The following is a 14249-nucleotide window of genomic DNA, read 5'->3' on the forward strand; positions in this document are numbered from 1 at the left end:
GAGGAGAGCCCGGCGCAGCAGCAGCGCCGGGTGTGTGAGGGAGGGGGGAGCCGCTGGGACCCGGCGACTCTCACCGCAAAGGACAGCTCTTAACGCAAGAGCTGTCCTTTGCCTTAATTATCGCATATGTTACAACATATGCGATAATTATAAATGCGAAGGGGGGCGGAGATTCTTAGAGAATCTCCCCCAATGTGAGAGAGAGAGAGAGAGAGAGTGTGTGTGTGTGTGTGTGTCAGGGGGAGAGACCGGGTGAGAGAGAGTGTCAGAATGTGGGTAAAACACAAGAGAGGGTGTCAGGGAAATAAAGTGGGGATGTCAGGGAGAGAGAATTAGTGACAGAGTATTAGAGGGAGAGATAGAGAAAGGGTGTTAGATGTGTTGGGGAGAGATGGCCAGAGTGTCAGGGTATTTAGAGAGAGAGAAGCAGTGTCGGGGAGAAAAGGGGTCATGGAGAGAAAGGGAGTAAGATACAGCACCATGTAGGGACTATCAGAGATAGAGGGAAAGTGGGGATTGAGGTAGAGAGGAGAGAAATAGAGGAGAAAGAGGGAGCAGGGGAGAGGAAAATAGGAGGTGGAGGAAGGAGAGCAGAGGAGAAGACGACGAGGGAGAGCTGAAGAGGGGATATGGGGAGAGGAGTCATTTGGAAGAGATGAGAAAGGTGAGTGGGAGTGGAGGGGGTGCTGGTGAGCAAAGGAAGGAGAGGGGGAGCAGAGGAGATAAAAGGAATAGGAGTGGAGGATGGGAGACCATCTCCCCACTGAACCTCCGCTAATCGGCGCTGCGATTTCCCCAGGACAGATCTCCTCCTCTCTGTCTCAGCAGCGCAGGGTCCCCAGCACCCTCTCCCCAGCGCCGGGTCTGCTCCACTCTCTCTCTGGGCACCGGGTCTCTGCAGCAGCAGTGCAGGGTCCCCAGCAGAGGAGATGAGGGGGAGCTGAAGAGAGGATACTGGAGAGGAGGTGATATGAAGCGGAGGAAAGGAGAATCAGAGTAGAGGGGGAGCAGAGGAGAGACTAAAGGGAATGGGAGTGGGGGAGCAGAGGAGAGAAGAAAGGAAAATCGGATAGGGGGGAGCAGAGGAAAGAAGAAAGGGAATGGAAGGGGAGCAGTGGAGAGGGGGAGATGATTAGGCGGAGCAAGGAAAGTGGTAGAGGAGGGGGAGTGGAGGAAGTGAGAGCAGGGGTTTGAAATGGTTGTGATAACAGGTGTCCCTTCTAATCTGCCACGCGTCTCCAACATAGTGGCCCAAATACATCAGCAATCACAATTAATTGCTTCTCAGATCCAGTGATTTTGTTTTCCCCCAGATAAATGGTTTCTTCAATCTATTTGACCTGCCCACACATTACAGATTTGTTTCAGTGATCAGCAGATTTTTCCCGTTAGAATGCCCACACATACAAAAATGAAACTCCAATAAAACCAGATTTTTAAACCTGTTTAAAAATCTGATTCCGACATTGAATGTCGATTCCTATTAATTTTTTATTGGAATTGCCAAAAGGGGTAGCCCACACATTAAAGATTAATTGTGGAAATCCTCTCCAGAACGGAGGTTTGTCACAATTAATTGCTGATGTATGGGGCCCATAACTTCCCATCGGCACTGCACTCAGGTCTAAGTAAAAACTGGACCCGGACAAAACGCTGGACCAGACCTCAAACTCTGCAATCCGAAGCTTGTAGTGTTGGGGGGGGGGGGGGGGTGTCTTGTCGGGGGGGCACATGATAGCTTTCGCCAGGGACATGGGGAAGGGGAGATTACAGCCTCCCCGTTTTTACCCATTCCCGCTGCACTCTCCCCAGGATGGATGATCTCACTGTTCCCAGTGCAGTGTCCCCAGCGCTGTCTGCTCCTCTCTCTCCTCAGGCACCGGGTTTCTGCAGCAGCATTGCAGGATCCCCAGTGGCGGGATTGCTCCTCCTTACTGCCTGGCCCCACACAGCCTCTCCCTGCTGCATCACCTCTGTGCTGCCAGGAGCTCTCCCCGGGACCAGGCTCTCGCATCTGCACTCTGCCCCTGGCATCTGTGTGACACACCCCCACCCCGCAATCAAGCATCGGCAGGTCCATGACTCCCATTCCTGTCCCTGCACTTCCAGCAATGGCAGCCCCATCCTCCCTTCTCCCAGTGGGCGAGATGGTCCAAACAAAAAATGCTGTAAAAAAACAGTTTTCGGGGGTTTTACCGCATTTTCATAATGGGGCTTTGCTGTGGGGTGTTACGCCAGTTCTAGATGGCGTAACCCCATGGAAGCCTATGGGCTTCCCTTCGCGTCCTCCGCTGATCTGCGCTGCTCTCCCTTACCTGTCTCCGGGCAGCCTCCTGCTGTGCTGCCCGGACCAGTGACCAGCTCCTCCCTGCATAGCTTCCGGGTGCACAGAGGAGGAAAAGGAGCCCTCACACAGACGGGTAAGGGTGCAGGGAGGGAGGGGGGACCCGGTGCACATCGCCGGCCATCGCCTTTGCGTTAATATTTCCATATGTTACTGCATATGTGATTATTAACAATGCGAATGCTGGTAATGTTTGGTGGGGGTTATTAGAGAATCCCGCCCAGTGTCACCGCAATCGAGCCTAATTAAGTGGCACACAATATTAACAATTAATATATATTGTAAATGACAGGGCCCCCCCCCCCCTTAAATCCACCACTGGCCATGTCTGTCCAGGTATAGAAGCTGGAAATGTGGATAGATGTTTGTTTGCATTTACAGTATAGCGATGCGCATGTTTATACCTCTCGGTTGGACTAATGCCCAACCCCAATGAAGGAAAATGTATTCAAACGACCTCCTGAGACAGGTGGGCATTGGCAGAAGCCAACGTCCCTGTTATTTCAGGTGCATCGGAGCAAAAGAATGCAGTTACCCACAGACTTGTTCTTTGGCTTCATCTGCGAAGAGTAAATGAAAAACATTTCAGCCCCAGTTTGATTCTAAAGACTTTTTTCTCTGGATTTCTTTCCATTTCAGCAATGTAAGATTTCTGTACCAAAAATAATTTCATGGATGTAAAGATTGCTCAGAATTGCCAAGTAAAGGTCTAAACGTACCAATGTTGAAGGGAAACCTGCGGTTAACTCCTCCTCCTGAGCCCCTGGATCTAGTAACCCAATCACTATGTCCACTGTCTTAGAGTTGGTCATTAGTCGAACTGAGGGTCATACAGTATATGTACTCTTCTATGCTGAGCATGCAAACAAAAGGTGTAGGGGGTGCAGCTGCTATGGGGCCCACAGCTGTGAGGGGCTACCCTCCCTGTCATAAATACATGTGTTATACATTTTTTCACAATTTGATGGTACATAGACAATTTACCTTTCCTTCCCTGACCTGTATACCTCTATCTCCAATTTGTCTCGGTGCTATCTCTTGGATGTCCCAGTGCTTTCTTATGTAAGATTGAGTTGATCATCTTCCCTCCCTCCCGCATAACCTCACATCCCCCAGTTTCACTATCTATTGATGGCACAACCACCTTGCTTAGTCCCCAAGTGCGCTATCGTAGAGGAATCCTAGACTCATCCCTTTTCTTCAAACCACACTTGCAGTCCTGCCATTTCCACCTCAGAATTATTTCCAAGATCATCCAGGATGCTACAGGGACCCTCATCCACTCTCTGGTCATCATCAAATTGGACTACTGTAATCACCTCCAATGTGTCACGCCTGAGGGTTGAGGCTGACCCCGGGAAGCCTCAGGCGTAGAGGCTGGTGTATTAAACTTGGGAGTCTGTAACGGGTTCTAGACGTCCACAAACACAAGAAGGAGGGCCCAAAGGCGTGACCAGAGCAACAAGATGAACAAAGTCCGGTACTTGTGTATTATCACGGCGCCCCATTTGCATATGTACGGCACCGTAGGGAAATCGCATCGCATGTGCCATTTAAGGGTCATGTGATTTTTAAGGGTAATTTATTCACTGCTCTGTCAGCTCCGGACTATCGCATGTCCCGCAAAATCGCATGCGATCGCATAGGCTAAAAGTACCCCCCAATATCCACGCAACCCGAAGCGTGGCGAGCGGCGGCGGCGGAATGCGTCCTCCGACCTGTTCATTCCCCCCTATCCACGTCGGCGTGGAGTTGATTTTATATAGTGTGGCGAGCCACCGAGCCTGAAGCATGGGAGTGCACGCAGATTACTTTACATGTATTCCGCGTCCGCTCGCCACACTATATAAAATCAACTCCACGCTGACGTGGATAGTGGGGGAATGAAAAGGTCGGAGGACGCGTACCGCTGGGCTCGCCACGCTTCAGGTGGGGGGTGCGTTAAACTTATTTTTGGGACATATACCTCATGTCATGGCATCGCACACCCTATAAAATGGCATGCAATTTTGCAAAGCGATGGCCTGGGGCTGCGAGAGCAGCACTAAAATGCCCCATCCGATGCGATTTTCCTATGCAGAATAGCCCACTAAGCAAATTGCTTAGTGGGCGCCGTGCTAATACACAAGTACCTAAAGTCCTTTATTAAAGTATACACAATGACTGTAATATCGATGTTAGAACTGTGGTACTCACAAATGAATGTTCATCGGCATGATATGATGCTAACCATCGATAGGATATCGGAGACAACAGTGACTGCAGGTAAGTAGTAGGAGAAGCTCACCAGATTACCATAACACAGCACAGGAGGAAGGTACACCAAAGATAACAGTTGGTCGATGATCGGTCAGCTATGGTGGCTGTATCGATGTTCTCGTTCTGGGGAAGATGTATTAAGCCTGGAGAAGAGATAAACTGGAGATAAAGTGAAAGGAGATAAAGCACCAGCCAATGAACGGTGTTTGAATAGGACACTTGGGAGTTGATTGACTGAAGCTTTATCTCCTTTCACTTTATCTCTTCTCCAGGCTTAATACATCTGCCACTCTAGAGGGCCTTATTTTGGTTCATTCTTTCTGACAAAATCCTTCTTAGATGGGCAAAACCATGTGCACTGCAGGTGGGGCAGGTGTTACTTGTGCAGAGAGTTAGATTTGGGTGGGGTTTTAATTCAAAATTAGATCTTTATTGCAGTGTAAAAATAAAGCAGTCAGTATTTTCCCTGCACAGAAACAAAATTACTCACCCAAATCTAATTCTCTCTGCACATGTTACATCTGCCCCCCTGCAGTGCACATGGTTTTGTCCATCTAAGAAGGATTTTGTCAGAAAGAATGAACCAAAATAAGGCCCTCTGAGAGGTGTCTGGTAGAAGCATAATGGTACCAGGTAGATAAAGCATACTGTAGATGTTGCAGACAACAAGGGGAACCTATGGTGAGCCAGTAGAAGATCGGGTAGTCACTGTAGTGTAGACAGGAGCAGTAACTGATTGGAAACAGCAGGAATGGATGGTGATTGGAGACTGATAATAGCATTTGATCTTGGAGGAACAACATACAACCAGAGGTTTGACATCACTGACAGAGTGCAGGAGTCTTCCCAGTATTCTTATACCTGCAGGTAGACGGAGGATTGTAACAAGACATTGATTCCTCCAGCACACTGAATAGTAATAGTAACCAATCTTGAACACTACATGATAATAGAATTCAGAGATATTGGTTACATATACCTGCGCAGGTGTATGACATGCCCCCAAGCCGCGTCAAGGCTTCTCTGTATATTGGGGGTCCCTAGCGCTATATCTAGGTGCAGGGTGTGGCACCCCAAAAACTATCATAAGCTAGGAGGCCCAGTGCAGCATGCCAGTGAGATACTAAGTGTTAATAATTAGTGATAGGAAGCCGAAGCTATGCATAAAGAGAGAGATAAATGAAATGTAATTAAAATAAGAGAGAGATAGTGTTAGTGAGGGAAAAGTGTTAATAGAATGTAAGGGCATGCCGCACTAAAGCCACCCATCCCAACCAGTCCAGGGGCACCGCACCCCACACCACTGTTACCCTAAATTGGGTCTACAATTAGTCAGCAAGGAGCCACATGATAGGTAGACGGAGGATTGGCTGGCCAATAACCAAGTTGGAAGCTGCAGCGGATTGGCTGGGAAAGTCCATGTGATACTAGCAAACATGGCTGCACCTATGTTTGTCTGTGGAGGCAAAGTGTGTTTGCTGCAGCATGGCTGACGCCTATAACAATAGCAGTAACGAGGACAGCTGCAGTGAGCTGGGGAATAGCATTGGGCAAGACTGCAGGATATGCTGCAGAGACAGGTAATCACTGGAGAGTCTGTAAGGAATCTGTGCTGTGGACTGCATGCAAACAGCACTGAGGATATCCAGGCCTGGGGCAGAGTGACAGTCTGGAGAGACACTTTACAGGTAAAAATAGTATTTGTCTTACATGGATCGTGACACTGGACATTATTCAGATCAAAATGGGCAAAACCATGTGCACTGCAGGTGGGGCAGATGTAACATGAGCAGAGAGAGTTAGATTTGTGTGAGTGATTTTGTTTCTGTGCAGGGTAAATGCTGTCTGAATTATTTTTACACTGCAATTTAGATTTCAGTTTTAACACACCCACCCAAATGTAACTCTCTCTGTACATGTTACATCTGCCCCACCTGCAGTGCTCATGGTTTTGCCCATTTTGAGAACAAATTTGTACTGCGATCAGATCTGAATAAGGGCCACTATGTATCCTGCCGGACAGCTGTCTCTCTAATCTGTCCTCCATACTGCTGTCTGGATCATCATCTTATTCAAACATACTACGTCTGAACCCCCACACTTTATAAGGTGCCCTCACTCATTCCTCTCCCATTGAAATCTCTGATCTTCTCTCCCTTTACAATCCAACCTGCCCTCTTCACTGTGCATGCGGCTTCTCCAGCCAATTGGTTACTTCCTCCCACTACTGCCTCCATGATATATATTTTTTTTTACACCCCCCCAGACTCTCTACAAAACTTCAAAAGTGCTCTCAAGACCCACACATCAATCCCAGACACAACCATACCCGCTGTACTATACTATGCTCATGGTCTCTACTTTGGCCCTCCAGCTGTTGTTGAACTACACATCCCAGCATGCCCTGCTACAGTTTTGCTTTTTGGCCCATGCTAAAACTGTTGCCATGCTGGGATGTGTAGTTCAACAGCGGGAGGGCCAAAGGTCCCTGGTCTAAACAATGTCACCACTGCCTGTCCGCCCCTCCCATTCTCACAAGCAGGGTCTTCTCCCCTCATGTGCTCTTCCTTCTTTTATGTAGACCAGTGGTTCTCAAACTTGGTCCTCAAGGTCCCCCAACAGTGCACGTTTTCCAGGTCTGCTGGCAGGTGCACTCATTATTCACTGGCAAATTTTAAAAGATCAAAGGTGGAGCTAATTATGTCACCTGTGATTCTGTGTGGAGACCTGGAAAACGTGCACTGTTGAGGGTCTTTGATGACTGAGGTTGAGAACCACTGACGTAGACTAGCCTTTGCACCAGCAGACTCTCTAAGATGGCACCTAGCCCATAGTTACCTCCCCTCCTGCATTCTGCAGGAGACTCCCTGAAATAACAGCAATCTCCCTCTCTCCCTCATTAGTCTAGCAATCTCCCTCATGTCACCTAGCCCACATTACACTGTTATATCATAGTTACCTCCCCTCCTGCATTCTGCAGGAGACTCCCTGAAATAGCAGCAATCTCCCTCTCTCCCTCATTAGTCTACCAATCTCCCTCATGTCACCTAGCCCACATTACACTATGAATTTTTGGGGGTAAAAAAGAAATGAGAGACAGATACATTTACATTGAATCATCAGCGCCATTTCCCGGCACTTTACCAAGTATAGTATCTCTTACTAACTGCTCTGGGGCTCATCTACATTTGGATATAAGTAATTTTAAATTTCACACCCACGCTTCTAGGTGCCATGTTTACAATTTCTTTTCACAATCTCTCCATATATGGAACTAGATACCCGCTTTAGGTGGAGCATGACACGCCCCTGAATCGGGCGCTGTGCAAACTTCTGTTATCAACTATAATCTCCCTGAAACTAGTTTTTAAAAGTAGGCAAGTATGACCTAGCCCTTGGCTTCTGTCACCTTGGCCCTATCTGTTATAGTAAATTAATGAGATTCATAATTACTCTTCCGCAATTAAAAGACTTTTCTGATGTAATTAATGATCACTTTCGATGAATTGCATGCCTTGTGGGATTTCCCAGTGGCGTCACTCACCAGTGATAACTCCTGGTGCACTGCATGTACTGTAGTATCTACACGCCGTTAAATAAGGTGTGGCTTTTTAATAAGAGGTGTGGCCTCAAATGTATGGGCTTGGCCTTGGAGCCCGAACTCCCGTTTCGTCTCACTGTGATAGGAGCCAGGTGCTGCGTGTAATGTTACCTGGCTTCTGGCACTGAAGAATTGGCACTTTGGTATCAACCCCGTTGGGTTTGCCACTTGGAGCTCTATAACTACCAGATGAATTAGAGTATTTGATGAAAGGTCTGGCTGGGGCATGTTGCTGCCATGCTACCAGGGGTTAAAGTGGGGGAGGGCGACTGGGTTGAATGGCGCTTCCTCTACTAGAACGGCATATGTGATGTCATGCCATCACCGCCACTGAAGTCAAGAAGACCCACTTAGAGGGGAAGGCTCTGTGCATGCTGCAGACAAGGAGAGAGGGGGTGGTGGGACACAGATTGGAGGGGTAGCTGCTGGAGGAACATGGGTGGTAAGCTGCTGGAGTGACAGAGACAGATATTTGTATTAACAGCACTACTGTGGACATTATTTGTATTAGGGGCATTATGTGTAAGGAGGAGTACTACTGTGTAGCATAACTTGAATAAGAGGCACTACTATGTGGTGTAATATGAATCAGGGCCCCGACATGCGGTGTATTGTAAATATAATTGTACTGCCACACCCCTTCCTTGTGGTACTGCTGTCCATTTATAAAGTATGGGAGATAGGGCACAAATGAATAGTTTACAGAGGGTGCCAAAAACCCTGGCACTCGCCCTGGCTCCATCTCGTGGGGGTCGGGGGGGGGGTCGGAATCAGGTGGCATGAGTTCCACCACCTCCACAGGACTACTTTAAGCCCTGTCTGCTACGGTACTGCAATAGAAAATACACAATCCGAATCAAGAACTCATTCAATATCGTTTAACGATATTGTTCAGTGTGGCCAAGTGGCCCGCCGTTGTGCAAATTGTCAGATTGAGTTGTATGCACAGGCGATGGGGGTAATTAACGATGCTTGGGAGTGCGCATCAATAACAATATTGAACGTACGCACTAAACATTTGTTAAAATATCGCTTAAAAGGACCCTGATATCGTCTTATTGAAGCTTCACATTGCAATTGCCAAGTACAGCAGTCTGCTAAACATACAATAGACGTAAAGTCAAATTTACTGTCGCAGACCTGGAAGATATTGTACAGTAATAATAAAAATACAAAAATAAAATAAAAGTATAAAAATGACATGGAACCTAAGCAATATTTTTTAAAAACTCATCTATTGTACATGGGGCTTAAGGGGTAAAAGTTCTAAAAGTGAAAAGGGGGGATGTTGCCCATAGCAACATCAGATTCTAGCTATCATTCCTCTATTACATCCTAAATAATGATAGGCACAATCTGATTGGTTGCTATGGACATCTTTTCACTTTTAGAACCTTTATTTGGCAATATCTGGTAGGAGTCCACCTGTTATTTGTCCCATTAACCTGACTTGTCAATCATTTCCGTCTCATTCTAGGAAACGGCTCAAGGTCCACCGCAGCTAGATTTGGCCTTGACTAATATCACAACGCACCTAAAAATGTACTACACTTACATATAGTTAATGTTTTCCTCATTCGGTGCCACTGTGATCTGAGAAGGTAAATAATGTAAATTCTACAGTAGTATAAAGATTGTAAAGTCTAAAGAGAAAATCCCTCTCACGTTCTGTCTGATTACATGCTTCTGTGTCATCGGTGTATGACCACACTTATCTCTGTGATTGTACAGCAATGTAGCCAATCAGAGTAACCATTAAGCCCCACATGCTATAAAACTGTTCTGGTTAGTGATGTCATAATACTCATGATATTATTAGTATTAACAGCTGGATACATATCACTGTACAAACAGATTAAACTTGCAAGCCCTCCCAATTATCGGTTGACTGCGCATGCACACTGTGTGCATGACATCACGTAACGTCGTGGTACACGGTATACTGTGTGCATGACATCACGTAACATCGTGGTACACGGTATACTGTGTGCATGACATGATCAGCGTCATTCTGCTCCCCACGGCCTTCACAGCACTGAGTAAGTCTAAACTTACTCGGTGCTTGCCGACAGTGGGCAATGGCTGCCGAGAGGGGGGTGGGGGAGCGAGTACTAATTACCCGGGCCCAGGCTTGCTGGAATGTTGCAGATCACCATGGATTCTAATTGCATATTAAATTATGAGGATTTTATTCAACTCTTTGGTGCCTATTATCATCCATATCGTTCATAGTTCTGGTCCCTTTTATTCCATATTTGTGCTTGATTTATCTATTTACACTACCACTACAACAGCCTACCTCAACACCCCACCACTACCTCACACAACCATTACAACAGCCTACCACAACACCCCAGCACTACAGCACTCTACCACAACACCCCACCAGTACATCACACTACTACAACAGCCTACCACAACACCCCACCACTACATCACTCTACCACTACAACAGCCTACCACAACACCCCACCACTACCTCACACAACCATTACAACAGCCTACCACAACACCCCACCACTACATCACTCTACCACTACAACAGCCTACCACAACACCCCACCACTACATCACACTACCACCACAACACCCCAGCACTACATCACACTACCACCACAACACCCCAGCACTACAACACCCCACCACTACATCACTCTACCACTACAACAGCCTACCATAACACCCCACCACTACATCACACTACCACCACAACACCCCACCAGTACTTCACACTACCACAACAGCCTACCACAACACCCCACCACTACATCACACTACCACTACAACAGCCTACCACAACACCCCACCACTACATCACTCTACCACTACAACAGCCTACCACAACACCCCACCACTACAACAGCCTACCACAACACCCCACCACTACATCACTCTACCACCACAACACCCCACCACTACAACAGCCTACCACAACACCCCACCACTACATCACACTACCACTACAACAGCCTACCACAACACCCCACCACTACATCACACTACCACTACAACACTCTACCACCACAACATCCCACTACTACAGCACTCTACCACTACAGCACTTTACCACCACAACAGCCTACCACAACAGGGAAAAGACACAATTAGGGTATACAAACTGGCGAGATAAAATATTGCTTGTCCTGGAGACCAGATGGTCACAGCTTAGTATCTGAAAGACTCAGAACAAACAGAAAGGACCATAGTGCAACAGTGTAAATACAATGCTGATGGCTTTGATTTTCACAGGCCACTCACATAGAGGATGTTTTAAATCGCATGTAACAGGTTTCTGATGATGACAACAACTGTTCAGGACCTGGATGGGCTCAATGAAAAAAGCAATAGTGCATTCCTGTTGTTCCAAAATGTATAACAATTTAATAATAAACTCACAATTTTAAAAGAATTAAAAGCATATCACCCATTAGGGTCAGTAGACACGGATCAGCAGTGGTCCCTCCAATCAAGTGGTTCCCCGGGTCCGGTCCGTTTGGTAGTGAAAGATCACCCCACAACTACAGCACTCTACCACTACAGGAATTTGCCTGCAGTGAGAACGGGGTATAAGATAAAAGTTGTCATATTACTTGTCAATAGTTGTAATACCAGTCAGTTTAATGCATACTTGCCCACTTTTGAAAACTAGTTTCAGGGAGATTATAGTTGGTAGCAGAATTTTGCACAGCGCCCATTGAGGGGGCGTGTCATGCAATATATGGAGAGATTGCGATAAGAGTTTGTGAACATGGCACATAGAAGTGTGGGTGTGTACTGCTACATCTGAGAGGAATCTTTTAAAATGAATTGGGCACTTGTGTACTAGCACGGTGCCCCGATAATTAGTCGCCCGATTTTTTTAATCGCATCGCATGCCATACACCCGATGGCATGCGATGCAATGCGATTTTTAACTCATATTCGATTATAAATTGTATAAGCACCCTAATGGGTGCTTACAATGGTTAAATGCACCCCGACACCACCCCCCAAGTATAAACGTGAACCCGAAGCGTGGCGAGCGGCGGCGGTACGCGTCCTACGACCTTTTCATACCCCCACTATCCACGTCGGCGTAAAGTTGAGAATAGAAAGTGTGGCGAGCGCAGCGAGCCACCGAGCCCGAAGCGTGGTGAGTGCAGCGAGCCCCTCGCGGGGACGCGGATACCTGTGAAGCCCGCGAGGGGACGCGGATACCTGTGAAGCCCGCGAGGGGACGCGGATACCTGTGAAGCCCGCGAGGGGACGCGGATACCTGTGAAGCCCGCGAGGGGACGCGGATACCTGCGCTCGCCACACTTTCTATTCTCAACTCCACGCCGACGTGGATAGTGGGGGTATGAAAAGGTCGTAGGACACGTACCGTCGCTGCGCTCGCCACGCTTCGGGTTCACGTTTATACTTGGGGGGTGGCGTGGGGGTGCATTTAACCATTGTAAGCACCCATTAGGGTGCTTATACAATTTATAATCGCATCGCATTGTATGCCATATACAATGGCATACAATTTTAAAATTATATGCCATTGTACAACATCGGCCGATATCGTGTCGCATCGCATGCGATATGGTCTGCGATGCGATGGGCGCCGTGCTAGTACACAAGTACCATGAATTGTATCCAAATGTAGATGAGCCCCAAAGCAGTTACTAAGAACTACTATACTTGCTAAAGTGCTGGGAAAAGTTGCTGATGATTCAATGTAAATGTATCTGTCTCTCATACCAGCTACATAATGTGGTCTATGTGACATGAGGGAGACTGCTAGATTAATGAGGGAGATTGCTGCTACTGTATATAAGGGACCCTCCTGCAGAATAGGCAACTAATGCAATCTCAGTAATCTCTTATATATTTAGCCAGATCTGTCACTTATCCCCTGTGTTTATAACGTTCCCGCCCAGCGTTATACACAAACCCGCCCCCCCTAGGGAAAAGACCAGTGTTATACACACCACTACCACCTTGACATCACCTCCCCCCGCCCGCCAGGGCTACAGTACACACCCCACCCTCCGCGATTCGCGGACCCCCGCGACCCCCCCTCCCGAGATTCACGACCCCCCTCCTGTGATTAACGGCGCCCCCCTCCCGCGATTCGTGCCCCCCCCCGCGCGACTCACGGAGCCCCACAACCCCGCCCCCCCCGCGCGATTCATCCCTACTCTGCAACAGCCAAAAACCTTTACTACCCCTCATGCCCACACACCCCTATCTGCCAGTGGGGACCCGCTCACCCTGTGTTGCCCACATTCCCCTATCATGCTTTACCACCCAGCCTCCTGCTCTCATGCACCCTAACTCCCACCCAGTAGGAGGAGACACTGACTCAGGGGCACCGTCCTGTACTCCTATGCTGGATGCTCACCCACTAGCTGGAGCTGCACAGTGTCCCCCACCCTCCTCTGCACCAGCGCAAAAGCTTTAGTCCCCCTCATACCCACACACCCCTATCACTACCCAGCTTCCTGCTCTCCTGAACCATAACTTCCACCACTGGGGAGTCGCTGACGCTGTGTTGCCCACATACCCCTATCATGCCTCATAGCCCAGCCTCCTGCTCTCATGCACCCTAACTCCCACCCAGTAGGAGGAGACACTGACTTCGGGGCACCGTCCGGTACTCCTGTCCATGCTGGACCCTCACCCACTGGCAGAAGCTGCACAGTGTCCCCACCCTCTTCTTTAGTCCCCCTTATGCCCACACACCCCTATCACTACCCAGTCTCCTGTTTTCCTGTATTGTGACCTCTGCCAGTGGGGAGCCGCTGACTCAAAAACACCCTACTATACTATTGCACACACACACACACACACAAATGTCACTGTACCATCCACTTTATCAATGTACATCTTATGTGGGGTACACACCAGGACGACCACCGTCGTTCACGACCGATAGACGACCATGGAACGATTTCCCTTGGACTTCCCGGGAGCTCCCAGGCAGTCCCCAGCAAACGATTAGCAAAAATTGTGTTTTTTTGCGGAACGATCTAGATCCGATCCCGATGCGCCCGCGATGGTCGTTAAGACGGTCGGATC

General features: G+C 48.1%; 1 protein-coding gene across 1 annotated transcript in view; it reads left to right on the forward strand.

Annotated features, from left to right (window-relative positions):
- The first annotated feature begins 6104 nt into the window (after positions 1-6104).
- The window catches only part of AGXT2 (alanine--glyoxylate aminotransferase 2), a 48444-nt gene continuing 40299 nt past the window's right edge, over positions 6105-14249 (forward strand). Inside the window, exon 1 of the mRNA XM_083154951.1 lies at positions 6105-6291. The gene's annotated coding sequence lies outside the window, so the exon portion shown is untranslated. The remainder of the gene's footprint in view (positions 6292-14249) is intronic.

The sequence above is a fragment of the Crinia signifera genome, chromosome 1 (genome assembly GCF_055691185.1).
Source record: "Crinia signifera chromosome 1, ASM5569118v1, whole genome shotgun sequence".
Taxonomy (NCBI): Eukaryota; Metazoa; Chordata; class Amphibia; order Anura; family Myobatrachidae; genus Crinia; species Crinia signifera.